This window comes from Lepisma saccharinum, unplaced genomic scaffold (genome assembly GCF_977018435.1).
Source record: "Lepisma saccharinum unplaced genomic scaffold, izLepSacc3.1 HAP1_SCAFFOLD_162, whole genome shotgun sequence".
NCBI lineage: Eukaryota > Metazoa > Arthropoda > Insecta > Zygentoma > Lepismatidae > Lepisma > Lepisma saccharinum.
In genome coordinates this window covers 258129-276148 of record NW_028142969.1, presented here as the reverse complement: position 1 = coordinate 276148, position 18020 = coordinate 258129, and the positions used below count along the sequence as shown (strand labels likewise).

At 27.6% G+C, this 18020-nt stretch overlaps 5 pseudogenes; 2 read left to right on the top strand and 3 right to left on the bottom strand.

The window, feature by feature from the left end:
* Window positions 1-1222: 1222 nt before the first annotated feature.
* LOC145982386 (NADH-ubiquinone oxidoreductase chain 4 pseudogene) lies at window positions 1223-3397 on the bottom strand (annotated as a pseudogene).
* Window positions 3398-3506: 109 nt separating this feature from the next.
* On the top strand, window positions 3507-4646 carry LOC145982385 (cytochrome b pseudogene; annotated as a pseudogene).
* A 90-nt stretch (window positions 4647-4736) lies between these two features.
* On the bottom strand, window positions 4737-5675 carry LOC145982427 (NADH-ubiquinone oxidoreductase chain 1 pseudogene; annotated as a pseudogene).
* Window positions 5676-10922: 5247 nt separating this feature from the next.
* On the top strand, window positions 10923-12064 carry LOC145982384 (cytochrome c oxidase subunit 2 pseudogene; annotated as a pseudogene).
* An 8-nt stretch (window positions 12065-12072) lies between these two features.
* LOC145982383 (NADH-ubiquinone oxidoreductase chain 4 pseudogene) lies at window positions 12073-17999 on the bottom strand (annotated as a pseudogene).
* Between the last annotated feature and the right edge of the window lie 21 nt (window positions 18000-18020).

Sequence of the window (18020 nt, the reverse complement as noted above, 5' to 3'; positions counted from 1 at the left end):
AACAAATATTACTAAATTAAAAGAAGATATACTTAATATTTCCAAAATTAAATCCTTAGAATAAAACCCAGCCAAAAACGGTATTCCACATAAGGCAAGACTAGAAATTATTATACAAGAAATAGTTATTGGTATTTTATTAATTAGACCCCCCATACAACGAATATCCTGAACATCCCCTATTACATGAATAACTACACCGGCACATAAAAACAATAAAGACTTAAATATAGCATGTGTCAATAAATGGAAAAATGATAACTCCTTTAACCCCACAGATAATGTTAACATTATTAACCCAAGTTGTCTTAATGTAGATAAAGCAATAATTTTCCTCAAATCATATTCAAAATTAGCACCAACCCCAGCTATAAATATAGTTAACCCTGACAGTAATAAGAGTATCCTACCAAAAACAGTATATATATCAGTATATCTCCAAAACGAATTAATAAATAAACTCCAGCAGTAACCAAAGTAGAAGAATGAACTAATGCAGAAACTGGGGTGGGTGCAGCCATAGCTGCCGGCAATCATGCAGAAAATGGAATTTGTGCACTCTTTGTTATCCCAGCAATAATAATAAATCTAGTAATTAATATTTTATGAAAGTCAGAAACTAATCATAAATAATAGATATAATTTCAGCTACCATAATTTAATATTCAAGCAATAGATAATAAAATAAATACATCACCAATTCGGTTAGACAAAGCAGTTAATATTCCAGCAGAATAGGAACGAACATTCTGATAATAAATTACTAGGCAGTAAGAAACTAGTCCTAGACCATCCCATCCTAAAATAATTCTAATAATATTAGGAGAAATAATTAAAAACATTATAGACCCGACAAATAATAAAACTAAAATAATAAATCGATTTATATTATAATCCCCTTCTATATAAGAACCTCTATAATTAATAACCATAGAAGAGATATATATAACTAATCCTATAAAAATTAAAGATATTCAATCAAATAATATTGTTATGATAATACTAGAACTATTCAAATTAACAATATTTCACTCAATAAAAATTGTAATATCCCTAATTAAAAATATTATCCCTAATAATAATAAAATTATTCTACTAATTAATAAAATAATTGATACTATACTTGTAATAAAAAAATTAAAAACCATTGATCTAAGAACTTTTTAGCTACCAGTAAGTCCACAACTTACTATTCTACTTAAACTACTTAAATAATTTAAATTCAATGAAATATTGGAGAACAAAAAACAATTAAAAAATTTAATGGAAATAAATGACAAAATAATAATAAATATTCACGAATGTTACTTCTTCAGCAAGAAAATACACCAGAGTAGTATATTCCATGTTGAGGGTAAGAATATAAATATAAAGTATAACCAGCACTTAAAAAGGAGAGTAATGCAACACCTACAAAACTAAAGTAGGATCACCCAATAATTCTATTTAATAGACTAATTTCACCCAACAGATTAATAGAAGGGGGGGCAGCTATATTAGTAATTCTCAATATAATTCATCATAAAGATAATCTAGGAATATAACTAATTATCCCCCTATTAATTAATATACTACGACTACCTAATCGTTCATAAGTAATATTTACTAGACAAAATATTCCAGAAGAACAAAGACCATGTGCTACTATTAAAGTAAGACTACCATTTATTCCTCATGCCCCTATAGTTATAATCCCCATCAAAACAAGACCTATATGTGCTACAGATGAATATGCAACCAAAGCCTTTAAATCAATTTGACGTATACAAACAAGACTAATTATTCAAATTCCAACAATGCTAATACCAAATCAAAAAATATTATATTTAACAGCTAATCTCTCAAAACAAGAAATAATTCGCAAAATCCCATACCCTCCGAGCTTTAATAAAATCCCAGCCAAAATCATAGACCCACTAACTGGAGCCTCAACATGAGCCAAATGAACCAAAAATATAGGTATTTTTACTAAAAAGCCAAATGAACCAAAAATATAGGTATTTTTACTAAAAAGGCAAACACCATTCTAATATATCAATATTAATATAACTAAATATATATATATATAAACCCCCCACCTTATAATTTAACATAAAAATACCAACCAAAAGAGGTAAAGAAGCAAGTAATGTATAAAAAAGTAAATATACCCCCGCTTGTACTCGTTCTGGCTGATACCCTCACCCTAAAATTAAAAATAAAGTAGGTACTAATGATCCCTCAAAAAACAAATAAAATAAAAAAAAGAATTATTCTTATAAAAGTTAATATTAACAATAATAATAAAATAATTAACAAAAATATAAATCTACAAGGATAAAAATAAATAGATATAATACTATTTCTAGCCACTATTATTAAAAAAATAATTCAAATGCTAAGCAAAATTAAAGAGTAAGACATCACATCTAAGCCAATAAAATAACCAGCCCCCCATACTCCGATACCAAATCATACTATTAATAAAAACAAAAAACAACCAAAAATAATAGAAATTTGAACCACCATTCATAAAGAACTATTAAATCTCAAAAGGATTAAAAATATAAAATAAAAAATATATTTTAACATTTCAATAATACAAAAGAATTAAAATAATCATTACCATGAGTACGTGTAACTGATACTATAACAGATAGACCAAGAGCCCCCTCACATACACAAAACGAAATAAATAATAAACAAAAATAAGCTTCTTCCTGATTATTAATAAAATAATAAGTTATATATAAATATAAGGATAACACAATAAATTCAAGTCTTAATAGAGTTACTAATAAGTGCCTACGTTGAGAAATAAAGCATAAAAATCTAGTAAATAAAATAAATAATATAAATAATACTCTTAACATAAGTTTTTATAGTTTAATAAAAACAATGGTCTTGTAAATCATTAATGAATTAATAATTCTAAAAACATCAAGGAAGATATAATTACATCATCATTAGCTCCCAAAGCCAATATTTTTATTAAACTACCCCTTGATATTAAAATACAATTAATACTAATTACTGTTATATTAATATTAGCACTAATAATATTATATATAAAACATCCACTATCTGTGGGGATCACACTAATTATACAAACTATTACTGCATGCCTAACAATATCCACATTTTTAAAATCCACATGACTTTCCTATGTATTATTTCTAGTATTTTTAGGAGGAATATTAGTTCCATTTATTTATACAACAAGACTTACACCAAATGAAATATTTAAAATAAGAACAAAAATAATAATTATGAGTGTAAGTTTAATATTATTATGTTTATTTATATTAATAATAATAGACCCATTATTAACCCCCTCAATACTACAAAATATAGATACTTATACAATCTGAAGAAGTACACCACCCTTACCAGGAATAAAATTATACAATGAATCCATTATAATAATAACTACTATAACAGTAGTATATCTATTTATTACATTAATTGCAATTGTAAAAATTACTAGACTTTCACATGGGCCTCTAAAAATAATTAAATAATTACAAATGACAAAACCAGCACGGATTTATCACCCTCTACTCAAATTAGCAAATAATGCATTAGTAGACTTGCCAGCCCCACTAAATATTTCCTATTGATGAAATTTTGGCTCACTCATAGGAATATGTCTTTCAATCCAAATCTTAACAGGTCTTTTTTTAGCAATACATTATATTTCAAGAACAGATTTAGCCTTTTCTAGAGTAATACACATCTGCCGAGATGTGAATTATGGGTGAATACTACGAACTATTCATGCTAATGGCGCCTCCATATTTTTTATTTGTATATATATACATGTTGGACGAGGAATATATTATGGATCCTACTTATATTTTCACTCATGATCTATTGGGGTTATAATTATATTAGCAACAATAGCAACAGCATTTGTTGGATATGTATTACCATGAGGGCAAATATCATTTTGAGGTGCGACAGTAATTACTAATTTACTCTCGGCAATTCCATATTTAGGGACTACGTTAGTCCAATGAATTTGGGGGAGATTTGCAGTAGATAGTGCTACACTAACTCGATTCTTCGCCTTTCATTTTTTATTACCATTTATTTTAATAGCAATATCCATAATTCATCTACTTTTCTTGCATCAAACTGGGTCTAATAATCCACTATCTATTAATAGCAACATGGATAAAATTCCATTCCACCCATACTTCTCAATAAAAGATATATTAGGGTTTATACTTATAATTTTAAGACTAATACAACTCTCATTAATATTTCCAACAACCCTAGGAGACCCTGAAAACTTTACCCCTGCAAATCCACTAGTAACCCCAGTACACATTCAACCAGAGTGATACTTTCTGTTTGCATACGCCATTCTACGATCAATCCCAAATAAGCTTGGAGGAGTAGTAGCACTAGTATTATCTATTATAATTTTATTTATTATACCAATACACCATAAAAGAAATTTTCGTGGAATACAATTTTATCCATTAAATCAAGTATTATTTTGATTAATATTTGCAACCTTTATTTTATTAACCTGAATTGGAGCCCGACCCGTAGAAACTCCATACATTACTACTGGGCAAGTATTAACAATTATATATTTTATATATTTCATTATATCCCCAGCAACCCTACTACTATGAGATAAAATCTTAAAAAAATGACTTCTTGACTGAAACTTTAAGTGTATGTCTTGAAAACATAAAATAGAATATAAATATTCTAGAAGTCTTCACATTCTAATTATTATGCAACTAAATATAAATTGATACAATCAACCCCCTAAAACCAACAAAAAAAAATAAATAATTTAAAGAAACCGGAAGAAAACTTTTTCAAGCTAAATATATAAGTTTATCATAACGAAATCGTGGTAGTGTCCCTCGAATTCAAATATAAATAAATCCTAAAAAAATAACCCTTAAGTAAAAAAAATAAGAAAAGTGGTATCCCCCCAACAATAAAATTCTAAATAAAACACTTATAAATAAAATACTAGCATATTCAGATATAAAAATTAAAGCAAATCCACCAGCGCTATACTCAACATTAAACCCAGAAACAAGTTCAGATTCCCCCTCAGCAAAATCAAAAGGAGTCCGGTTAGTTTCAGCTAAACAAGAACTCAATCAGGCTAACGCCAACGGTAAAGCAATAAAGATAAACCATAAATAATCCTGAAAAACATTAAATAAAAGTAAATTATAGCCACCAATTAAAAAAATAAAAGATAGTAAAATTAATACTAATCTAACCTCATAAGAAATAGTTTGAGCAACGGCTCGAAGACCCCCAAGTAACGCATAATTAGAATTAGATGCCCACCCAGCAGATATTACTCTATACACTCCTATTCTCATACAACATAAGAAGAAAAATACCCCCAAATAAAAATTAAATAATAAGGTGTGATATGGAAAAACAACCAAAGACAAAAATAAACTAAAAACTGGAGATATATAATATGGATAATAGTTTCTCAAAGTAGGTAATGTTTGCTCCTTAGTAAATAATTTAACTGCATCAGCAAAAGGCTGAAAAATACCACAAATCCCAACCCGATTAGGCCCCTTACGAATTTGAATATAACCTAAAACCCTGCGCTCAAATAAAGTAAAAAAAGCAACTCTAATTAAAACACATACAACTAAAATAATAAAAGAAATAACTCCAATAAATAAATCTGATATCATCTACTATAAAAAGAAATTTATCTTCATTATTGAATTCTAAATTTAATGCACTTCTCTGCCATAATAGTAATTATTATTAATCATTATTATATATATAATATAAGTATTTGGTCCTTTCGTACTGAAACACTTTTAATATTAAGAGATAGAAACCAACCTGGCTCACGCCGGTTTGAACTCAGATCATGTAAGAAATTAAAGGTCGAACAGACCATCAAATTTGAAATGCTACCCCCAAATGATATCTTAATCCAACATCGAGGTCGCAACCCCTCCTGTCGATATGATCTCTCAAGAAAGATTACGCTGTTATCCCTAAGGTAACTTATTCTTTAAATCACTAAAAATGGATCCAAATAACAAAAATTATTGAATATTAAATAAAAAAGAGCTAATTATTATCTTCCCATCACCCCAACAAAATACTATTTAATAATATATATAATTATATTACTAATCAAAACATCATTAAAATAATATAAAGATCTGTAGGGTCTTATCGTCCCCTTAAAAAAATAAAGCCTTTTCACTCTAAAGTAAAATTATATATTAATTAACTAAAGACAGTCTATTCCTCGTCCAACCATTCATTCTAGCCCCCAATTAAAAGACTAATGATTATGCTACCTTCGCACGGTCAAAATACCGCGGCCATTAAACAAATGTCATTGGGCAGGTTATACTTCATATAAAAAATCATGAAAAGATGTTTTTGATAAACAGACGAGAATAAATTTTGCCTAATTCCTTTAATTAATTAAGTAAATATACTAATAGAATCATAATTTCAAAATAAAACCAATTAAAACATATAATTAAGTAAGCAAGTAAAACCAAACTAAATTTTTAATAAAATTTCAAATAAATTATAACAAAATTACAAAAATTAGCAATCTCCAAACCAATAAATATAATAGTTTAATATAAAGTTATAACCAACATATTAACCAGAAGCACATCCCCCTAGTCATAACTAAACATTAATATTATAATATATATATATTAATATAAAAAATATTAAAATGCAAAGCTATATTAAATATAATTCCCTAATAACTAGATATAAGGTAAGTCGAATAACATTTTATTACAAATAACAATTTTAACAGAAAAATATAACACTTTTACCTTAAAATTAGTCTACTAGCTCCTCACCCTTCGAGAAAATAGAATATTCAATTAAAATTTAATCCTCCCTGATACAAAAGGTACGATTATTGACATCTCCTATAATAAAAATCAATATTTCATATATTTAATAAATCCCAACACTGTACTAATAACCTATAACAAACTAATTCATATACACTAAGTATATAACCAACCCCAATAAAATTACTTTTCATATAAAATCAACTTATAAACTAAATTCAAATAGTAATAAAATTTCTATCAAAATATGTCGAATTGCACGACTAACTACTCAATGTAAATGAATATTCTAACTAACAGAAATATTTTGATATTATATTCAAACAAGGTACACCTTCCGGTACACCTATTATGTTACGACTTATCTCACCTATATAAATGAAAGCGACGGGCGATGTGTGCATGCCCTAGAGCTAATAAACCAAAATGTTATTCTAAAACAAAATTACAATTAAATCCAATTTCAAATATAATTTCAATATATTATCCAAATCAACATAATGTAACCCATCTCCACCCACTAATAAGCTGCACCTTGACCTGAAATATATTTCAACAGAAAAAAAGAATATATATATTTAAATATTCAAATTACGGTGGTATACAAACTGATACTTTACAATAATAGGTCAAATAAAACGCGGAATATCGATTACGGGACAGGTTCTTCTAAATAGAATAAAGCACCGCCAAATTCTTTGAGTTTCAAGATCATAACTAATACTACTCAAACCAAATTTACAATGATAATAATAGGGTATCTAATCCTAGTTTAACATATCACCTTTATAGAATTAATAAAAATAAAGAACAAATTATATTAAAAATTTCACCTAATAAATAAAATATAAACAACCAAAAATCAATTATTACTACAATTAAGCCAACAACTCTCCACTTATGTCCCCACGTCTAACCGCGGCAGCTGGCACGAATTTAGCCGGACAAAATAAATATTAAAATTTAAAATCCTGTAATCTAATTTACATTAAAATTAAACAAAACCACACACTGCGAACTAAATTCAAATACACCGTCTCAACCCATAAAAAATTGGCGGAAATTTTCCCTCTCTTTAATAAATACATATGTAAAATTTAACTAGGGAATTTTAAGCTAGAATAAAACTTTAGTTCTAAAATATAAAGAGAGGTTCTTTATTATTATATAGTATGTATTATATTAAATTAAATTATAATTAGAAATTATCTCACGAAAATTTCCTCCCTTTTTATTTTTACTCACTTTCCCATACTATATAGAACACAATTTTTTTTCCCTCAAAATTGTGTTCTATATAAATATATTAACTTCTTTTTTCTCTAGACTCAATAAGTATTAAAATGACATGTTAATTAAGTCAATTACTTTAAGTTAGACTACAAAAACTTAAAAAAAATTGGATAAAATTAAAAAGGATTCTGAAGTATTTTATATTATTTAATAAATAGGTTCTACTTATTGATCATAACAATAAAAGTCTAATAAATAGTATTATTAACCCACTATTATAACTTATATATAAATAAGATGTCTGAAAAAGGATTACCATGATAGGGTAAAGTATACATGAAATTTAACATGTTCTTATTAATTTATTTGTAACAAAAATGAATTTTTATAATTGAAAGAATTAAACTTTCTCCAATGGTATCAAACCCCATAGTGCATCATACACCAAAATATAATAAAAAGGTAAGCTAATTAAGCTAGAGGGCTCAGACCCCACATATGAAGGTCTATAATTAATCCTTCCCTTTTTAATGCTCACAACCCCCAAGAAAATAATATTCCTATTGACCCTCACAATAGGAACCCTCCTTTCTATTTCTTCCACCTCATGATATGCAGCCTGAATAGGCTTAGAAATTAATCTAATATCTTTTATCCCATTAATTTCTACACCAAATAATCAACGAAATACAGAAGCATCACTTAAATACTTCCTAATTCAAGCATTAGCATCATCAATAATTTTGGCTGCAGCATTAATTATAATTAATGCTGCAAACTTCAATATACAGATCCAGCTTTTAACCATAGCTTTATTAATAAAAATAGGAGCTGCTCCATTTCACATTTGAATACCAGAAGTTATAGAAGGAATAACATGAATTAACTGCCTAGTAATAACAACTATTCAAAAAATTGCTCCATCAACATTGCTTAGTTATGTAATTGACAATTTAAACATAATTTTAATTTTAACAATTAGAACATCAGCAATTATTGGAGCAATTGGAGGATTAAATCAAACCTCGTTACGAAAAATTATAGCCTTTTCATCAATTAACCACATATCATGAATTATTCTAAGAATAACATCAGAAGATAATACCTGGTTAACATATTTACTACTATACATCCTTATAACTACCTCTACCATTATGTTATTTTCAATAAACAAAACATACTACGTCCATCAACTGTTTATATTAAAACTTCCGCCCATTAAAAAAATATCTTTATTCATATCAATATTATCTCTTGGTGGACTACCACCTCTACTAGGGTTTTTACCAAAATGGATAGTCATTATCCAAACAACCAACTTTAAGCAATTAATTATAATTATAATCCTAATTAGCATATCGTTGCTAACCTTATATTATTACTTACGAACCTCACTTACATCAATTTTAATAAATTATAAAACTAATATATGGAATATCATTAACAACAAGCCATTAAACTTAAAAGAACAAGTATTATCAGTAGTTACAATTTTTCTCTCAGTATGTGGACTACCTATAATCCAACCAATTTACATATCTCTATAAAATCTTTATAAGGTCTTAAGTTAATTTTAAACTAATGACCTTCAAAGTCATAAATAAGGGGTACTCTTTTAGGCCTTAATACATATATGTATCACCCTGAAATTGCAGTTCAAAATTATTATTCTTAACTATAAAGCCAAAATTTAATGAGAGAGTTTTAAACTCATACATAAATTTACAGTTTATCACCTATAACTTCAGTCATCTCATTCTTGCAACGATGATTATTTTCTACTAACCATAAAGATATTGGTACAATATATTTAATTTTCGGAGTATGATCAGGAATAGTTGGAACATCATTAAGTATCTTAATACGTATAGAATTAGGCCAACCAGGAAGTTTAATTGGAGATGATCAGATCTACAATGTGATTGTAACTGCACACGCATTTATTATAATTTTTTTCATAGTAATACCTATTATAATTGGGGGATTTGGAAACTGACTAGTACCTTTAATAATTGGAGCCCCAGACATAGCCTTCCCACGATTAAATAATATAAGATTTTGATTACTACCTCCATCATTAACTCTACTATTATCAGGAAGAATTGTAGAGAGTGGTGCAGGAACTGGTTGAACAGTATATCCTCCCCTATCTGCAGGAATTGCACATGCCGGAGCCTCTGTAGATTTATCAATTTTTTCATTACATTTAGCAGGAGTATCCTCTATTCTAGGGGCAGTAAATTTTATTACAACAGTAATTAATATACGAACTATAGGAATATCCATAGAACGAGTACCATTATTCGTATGGTCAGTAGTAATCACTGCAGTTCTACTATTATTATCACTACCAGTTCTAGCAGGAGCAATTACAATGCTATTAACAGATCGAAATTTAAATACCTCATTTTTTGACCCATCTGGTGGTGGAGACCCAATCTTATATCAACACCTATTCTGATTCTTTGGACACCCAGAAGTATATATTCTAATTCTACCGGGATTTGGAATAATTTCACATATTGTAATTCAAGAAAGAGGTAAAAAAGAAACATTTGGAGTTCTTGGAATAATTTATGCAATAATAGCAATTGGGTTCCTAGGATTTATTGTATGAGCACATCATATATTTACTGTAGGAATAGATGTTGATACTCGAGCATATTTTACTGCAGCTACAATAATTATCGCTGTACCAACAGGAATTAAGGTATTTAGATGAATTGCAACACTACATGGAACACAAATTAATTACTCTCTATCAATATTATGAGCATTAGGATTTATTTTCTTATTTACAATAGGGGGATTAACAGGAGTAGTATTAACAAATTCATCACTAGACATTGTGCTGCATGACACATGCTATGTTGTAGCACATTTTCATTATGTATTATCTATAGGAGCAGTATTTGCTATTATAGCAGGACTAGTACATTGATTTCCATTATTTACAGGAGTAATAATAAATCCAGATTGATTAAAAATTCAATTTATCTCAATATTTATTGGAGTTAACTTAACATTCTTCCCACAACATTTTCTAGGATTAAGAGGAATACCGCGACGATATTCGGATTATCCAGATGCATATACAATATGAAATGTTGTTTCAAGATTAGGATCAATCTTATCATTTACAGCAGTAATTATTATAATTTTTATTACCTGAGAAGGTATGACAAGTGCCCGACCAACATTATTTAATCTACAACAAGCATCATCAATTGAATGGTATCAAATGTCACCTCCCTCTCAACATACATATTCAGAACTCCCAATACTACTTACTAACAACTAATTTTTAAGGTGGCAGAGAAGTGCATTGAATTTAAGCTTCAAATATAAGGAATATCCCTTACTTAAAAGTGGCAACCTGAAATCAAGTAGGATTACAAGATAGATCCTCCCCATTAATAGAACAAATAATATTTTTCCATGACCACACAATATTAATTTTAATTATAATTACAGTATTAGTAGGATACTTAATAGCATCATTATTTAATAACAAATTAACAAACCGAATACTTTTAGAAGGACAAACATTAGAAACAATATGAACAATTATACCAGCAATTACCCTAGTTTTTATTGCCCTACCCTCTCTACGTTTATTATACTTATTAGATGAAATTAATCAACCTTCATTGACCCTTAAAACTATTGGACATCAATGATATTGAAGTTATGAATACTCCGATTTTATAAGGGCAGAATTTGACTCATATATATCCCCAACAAATGAAATATCTATAGACTCATTTCGATTATTAGATGTAGATAATCGAACAGTATTACCAATTAACATAGATATCCGAGTACTAACTACATCTGCAGATGTATTACACTCATGAGCCATACCATCCATAGGGATTAAAATAGATGCCACCCCAGGACGACTTAACCAGGCAGGAGTAAATATTAGTCGAATTGGCTTATTTTTCGGACAATGTTCAGAAATTTGTGGTTCTAATCATAGATTCATACCAAATATTGTTGAAACTACAACTCACAAATCTTTTATTAATTGACTAATAAAAATTATACAAGAATCATTAGATGACTGAAAAGTAAGTAATGGTCTCTTAAACCACAAAATAGTAATATAACAACTACTTCTAATGAAAAGAGTTAGTTAATCTATAACATAGGAATGTCAAACCTAAATTATCTTTATAGATACTTTTTTATTCCACAAATATACCCATTAAATTGAATTATTCTATTTATAATATTTATATCAATTTATTTTCTATTTATAATCATCAATTATTATAATTATAATAAATTATTAAATAGTAACAACTTTAAAATAGAAAATAAACCAAAAATTAAATACTGAAAATGATAACAAGATTATTTTCATCATTCGATCCAACATCATCAATTATAAATATATCACTAAATTGAATAAGAACATTCCTGGGATTATTAATAATCCCAGCCCCATTTTGATTAATACAATCACGAACCTCTATATTATATAACATAATAATAATAAAGTTACATGAAGAATTTAAAACATTTTTAGGGATAATTAGTCACCAGGGAAGAACCCTAATATTTATTAGTATATTTTCAATAATCTTATTTAATAATTCAATAGGATTACTACCCTATGTATTTACTAGATCAAGTCACTTAGTATTTACCCTAACCCTGGCCCTACCAATATGATTATCATTTATATTGTTTGGGTGAATCAATAATACAAAACATATATTAGCAATAATATTAACAACAGGGATAATTAGATGATTTCACCAACAAAATATAATTCTATTATCAATAGGAATAACAACTATACTTCTTACAATAATTCAATGATGACGAGATATTTCACGAGAGGGAACATATCAAGGATTACATACAAATCAAGTTATAATAGGACTACGATGGGGCATAATTCTATTTATTATCTCAGAGGTATTATTTTTTGTATCCTTCTTTTGAGCATTTTTCCATAGAAGATTATCCCCAACAATTGAACTGGGGATATTATGACCACCAAGGGGAATTACTCCATTTAACCCAATACAAGTACCTTTATTAAATACAGCAATTTTACTAGCCTCAGGAGTAACAGTAACATGAGCCCATCATGGGTTATTAGAAAAAACCACTCACATACAACGCAAGCCCTTATATTAACACTAATATTAGGAATATATTTTACTATTCTTCAGGCATATGAATATTATGAATCCCCCTTTACTATCGCTGATGCAGTATATGGATCCACATTCTTTATAGCAACAGGATTTCATGGGTTACATGTTATTATTGGATCAACATTCCTAGGGGTATGTTTAGCTCGACACATCTTATGCCATTTTTCACCAACACATCACTTCGGATTTGAAGCAGCAGCCTGATATTGACATTTCGTAGATGTAGTATGATTATTCCTTTATATTTCAATTTACTGATGAGGTAGATAATTTACTTAGTATATTTAAAGTACGCTTAACTTCCAATTAAAAAGATTATAATAAAATAAAGTAAATAATTAATATAATCATAAGTACCTCATTATTAATTATAATAATTACCTCAATTGTAATAATATTATCCACATTACTATCAAAAAAAATAATTACAGACCGAGAAAAAAGATCACCGTTTGAGTGTGGATTTGACCCAAAATCCTCAGCACGAATTCCATTCTCTATAAAATTCTTTCTAATTGCAGTAATTTTTCTAATTTTTGATGTAGAAATTGTATTACTATTACCAATAACAGTTATTATTACTAATTCAAAACTAATATATTGAATATGTGTTAGACTCCTATTCCTATTAATCTTGCTTTTAGGTTTATATCATGAATGAACCCAAGGATCACTAGAATGAGCATGCTAGAGTAATAGTTAATAATAATATTTGAGTTGCATTCAAAAGGTATTGAATAGTTCAATTTACTTTATTGAGCAAGAAGCAAAAGCAATCAGCTTCGACCTGAATAAATTGGTATATATTACCCTTGCTTATTTGACTGAAGCCAAAGGAAGGCGGCATATTAATGTTAATAATAAAATTAGGATTATCTCCTCAGTTAAGGGGTATATTATTAAGTGGGGGCTGCTAACTTCCATCTTTAGTGGTGAAACTCCATTAATACTCTCACACTATTTCTTTAGTATAAAATTACATTATCTTTTCATGATAAAGCTGAACTTTAAATAAGTTCAAGAAATGCCTATAGAATTATTTTATCCTTCCTAATAACTTCAATATTATGCTTTATTATAAGCTATATAAACACATATAAATTATTAATAAAATTACTATTAAAAATGAAAATATAAAATAAATATTAAAATAATTAGAATGTATTAATTGGATATTTAAAGAACCACTCCTTATATATTTATAGACTCCCTGTCCCCCCATAAGTTCACTTCATCCATAATCAACAGCCTTAATATATAGACCTCCAGTAATAAATGAACTACCAATTAATCCACCAGAGGATAAATAAGGTAAAAATCATATCCCCCCTAATAAATAATATATTATTTTATTATTAAAAAATGGATAAATTTCGAACAAGAAAGATGTAATATTATACCCAATTCACCCTCCCAATAAAATACATATAATTGCCCCTATTTTCAAACTAAGTGGGATAATAATAACAAAAACAGAAGGAAATATTAATCATATTAACCCAGAACCACCTACAATAGATAAGAATAATAGGCCTAACATACCTTTAAATATGCCTCATCCCCCATCATCTGAAAAGAATTGAAATGATATACCTCTATAAGATTTACCAACTAAATAATAATTTAATCGAAAACTATAGGCTATAGTTATACCCGTAGAAACTCATAATAAAACAAATATTACTAAATTAAAAGAAGATATACTTAATATTTCCAAAATTAAATCCTTAGAATAAAACCCAGCCAAAAACGGTATTCCACATAAGGCAAGACTAGAAATTATTATACAAGAAATAGTTATTGGTATTTTATTAATTAGACCCCCCATACAACGAATATCCTGAACATCCCCTATTACATGAATAACTACACCGGCACATAAAAACAATAAAGACTTAAATATAGCATGTGTCAATAAATGGAAAAATGATAACTCCTTTAACCCCACAGATAATGTTAACATTATTAACCCAAGTTGTCTTAATGTAGATAAAGCAATAATTTTCCTCAAATCATATTCAAAATTAGCACCAACCCCAGCTATAAATATAGTTAACCCTGACAGTAATAAGAGTATCCTACCAAAAACAGTATATATATCAGTATATCTCCAAAACGAATTAATAAATAAACTCCAGCAGTAACCAAAGTAGAAGAATGAACTAATGCAGAAACTGGGGTGGGTGCAGCCATAGCTGCCGGCAATCATGCAGAAAATGGAATTTGTGCACTCTTTGTTATCCCAGCAATAATAATAAATCTAGTAATTAATATTTTATGAAAGTCAGAAACTAATCATAAATAATAGATATAATTTCAGCTACCATAATTTAATATTCAAGCAATAGATAATAAAATAAATACATCACCAATTCGGTTAGACAAAGCAGTTAATATTCCAGCAGAATAGGAACAAACATTCTGATAATAAATTACTAGGCAGTAAGAAACTAGTCCTAGACCATCCCATCCTAAAATAATTCTAATAATATTAGGAGAAATAATTAAAAACATTATAGACCCGACAAATAATAAAACTAAAATAATAAATCGATTTATATTATAATCCCCTTCTATATAAGAACCTCTATAATTAATAACCATAGAAGAGATATATATAACTAATCCTATAAAAATTAAAGATATTCAATCAAATAATATTGTTATGATAATACTAGAACTATTCAAATTAACAATATTTCACTCAATAAAAATTGTAATATCCCTAATTAAAAATATTATCCCTAATAATAATAAAATTATTCTACTAATTAATAAAATAATTGATACTATACTTGTAATAAAAAAATTAAAAACCATTGATCTAAGAACTTTTTAGCTACCAGTAAGTCCACAACTTACTATTCTACTTAAACTACTTAAATAATTTAAATTCAATGAAATATTGGAGAACAAAAAACAATTAAAAAATTTAATGGAAATAAATGACAAAATAATAATAAATATTCACGAATGTTACTTCTTCAGCAAGAAAATACACCAGAGTAGTATATTCCATGTTGAGGGTAAGAATATAAATATAAAGTATAACCAGCACTTAAAAAGGAGAGTAATGCAACACCTACAAAACTAAAGTAGGATCACCCAATAATTCTATTTAATAGACTAATTTCACCCAACAGATTAATAGAAGGGGGGGCAGCTATATTAGTAATTCTCAATATAAATCATCATAAAGATAATCTAGGAATATAACTAATTATCCCCCTATTAATTAATATACTACGACTACCTAATCGTTCATAAGTAATATTTACTAGACAAAATATTCCAGAAGAACAAAGACCATGTGCTACTATTAAAGTAAGACTACCATTTATTCCTCATGCCCCTATAGTTATAATCCCCATCAAAACAAGACCTATATGTGCTACAGATGAATATGCAACCAAAGCCTTTAAATCAATTTGACGTATACAAACAAGACTAATTATTCAAATTCCAACAATGCTAATACCAAATCAAAAAATATTATATTTAACAGCTAATCTCTCAATACAAGAAATAATTCGCAAAATCCCATACCCTCCGAGCTTTAATAAAATCCCAGCCAAAATCATAGACCCACTAACTGGAGCCTCAACATGAGCCCTAGGTAATCACAAATGAACCAAAAATATAGGTATTTTTACTAAAAAGGCAAACACCATTCTAATATATCAATATTAATATATCTAAATATATATATATATATAAACCCCCCACCTTATAATTTAACATAAAATACCAACCAAAAGAGGTAAAGAAGCAAGTAATGTATAAAAAGTAAATATACCCCCGCTTGTACTCGTTCTGGCTGATACCCTCACCCTAAAATTAAAAATAAAGTAGGTACTAATGATCCCTCAAGAAACAAATAAAATAAAAAAAAAATTATTCTTATAAAAGTTAATATTAACAATAATAATAAAATAATTAACAAAAATATAAATCTACAAGGATAAAAATAAATAGATATAATACTATTTCTAGCCACTATTATTAAAAAAATAATTCAAATGCTAAGCAAAATTAAAGAGTAAGACATCACATCTAAGCCAATAAAATAACCAGCCCCCCATACTCCGATACCAAATCATACTATTAATAAAAACAAAAAACAACCAAAAATAATAGAAATTTGAACCACCATTCATAAAGAACTATTAAATCTCAAAAGGATTAAAAATATAAAATAAAAAATATATTTTAACATTTCAATAATACAAAAGAATTAAAATAATCATTACCATGAGTACGTGTAACTGATACTATAACAGATAGACCAAGAGCCCCCTCACATACACAGAACGAAATAAATAATAAACAAAAATAAGCTTCTTCCTGATTATTAATAAAATAATAAGTTATATATAAATATAAGGATAACACAATAAATTCAAGTCTTAATAGAGTTACTAATAAGTGCCTACGTTGAGAAATAAAGCATAAAAATCTAGTAAATAAAATAAATAATATAAATAATACTCTTAACATAAGTTTTTATAGTTTAATAAAAACAATGGTCTTGTAAATCATTAATGAATTAATAATTCTAAAAACATCAAGGAAGATATAATTACATCATCATTAGCTCCCAAAGCCAATATTTTTATTAAACTACCCCTTGATATTAAAATACAATTAATACTAATTACTGTTATATTACTATTAGCACTAATAATATTATACATAAAACATCCACTGTCTAAGGAGATCACACTAATTATACAAACTATTACTGCATGCCTAACAATATCCACATTCTTAAAATCCACATGACTTT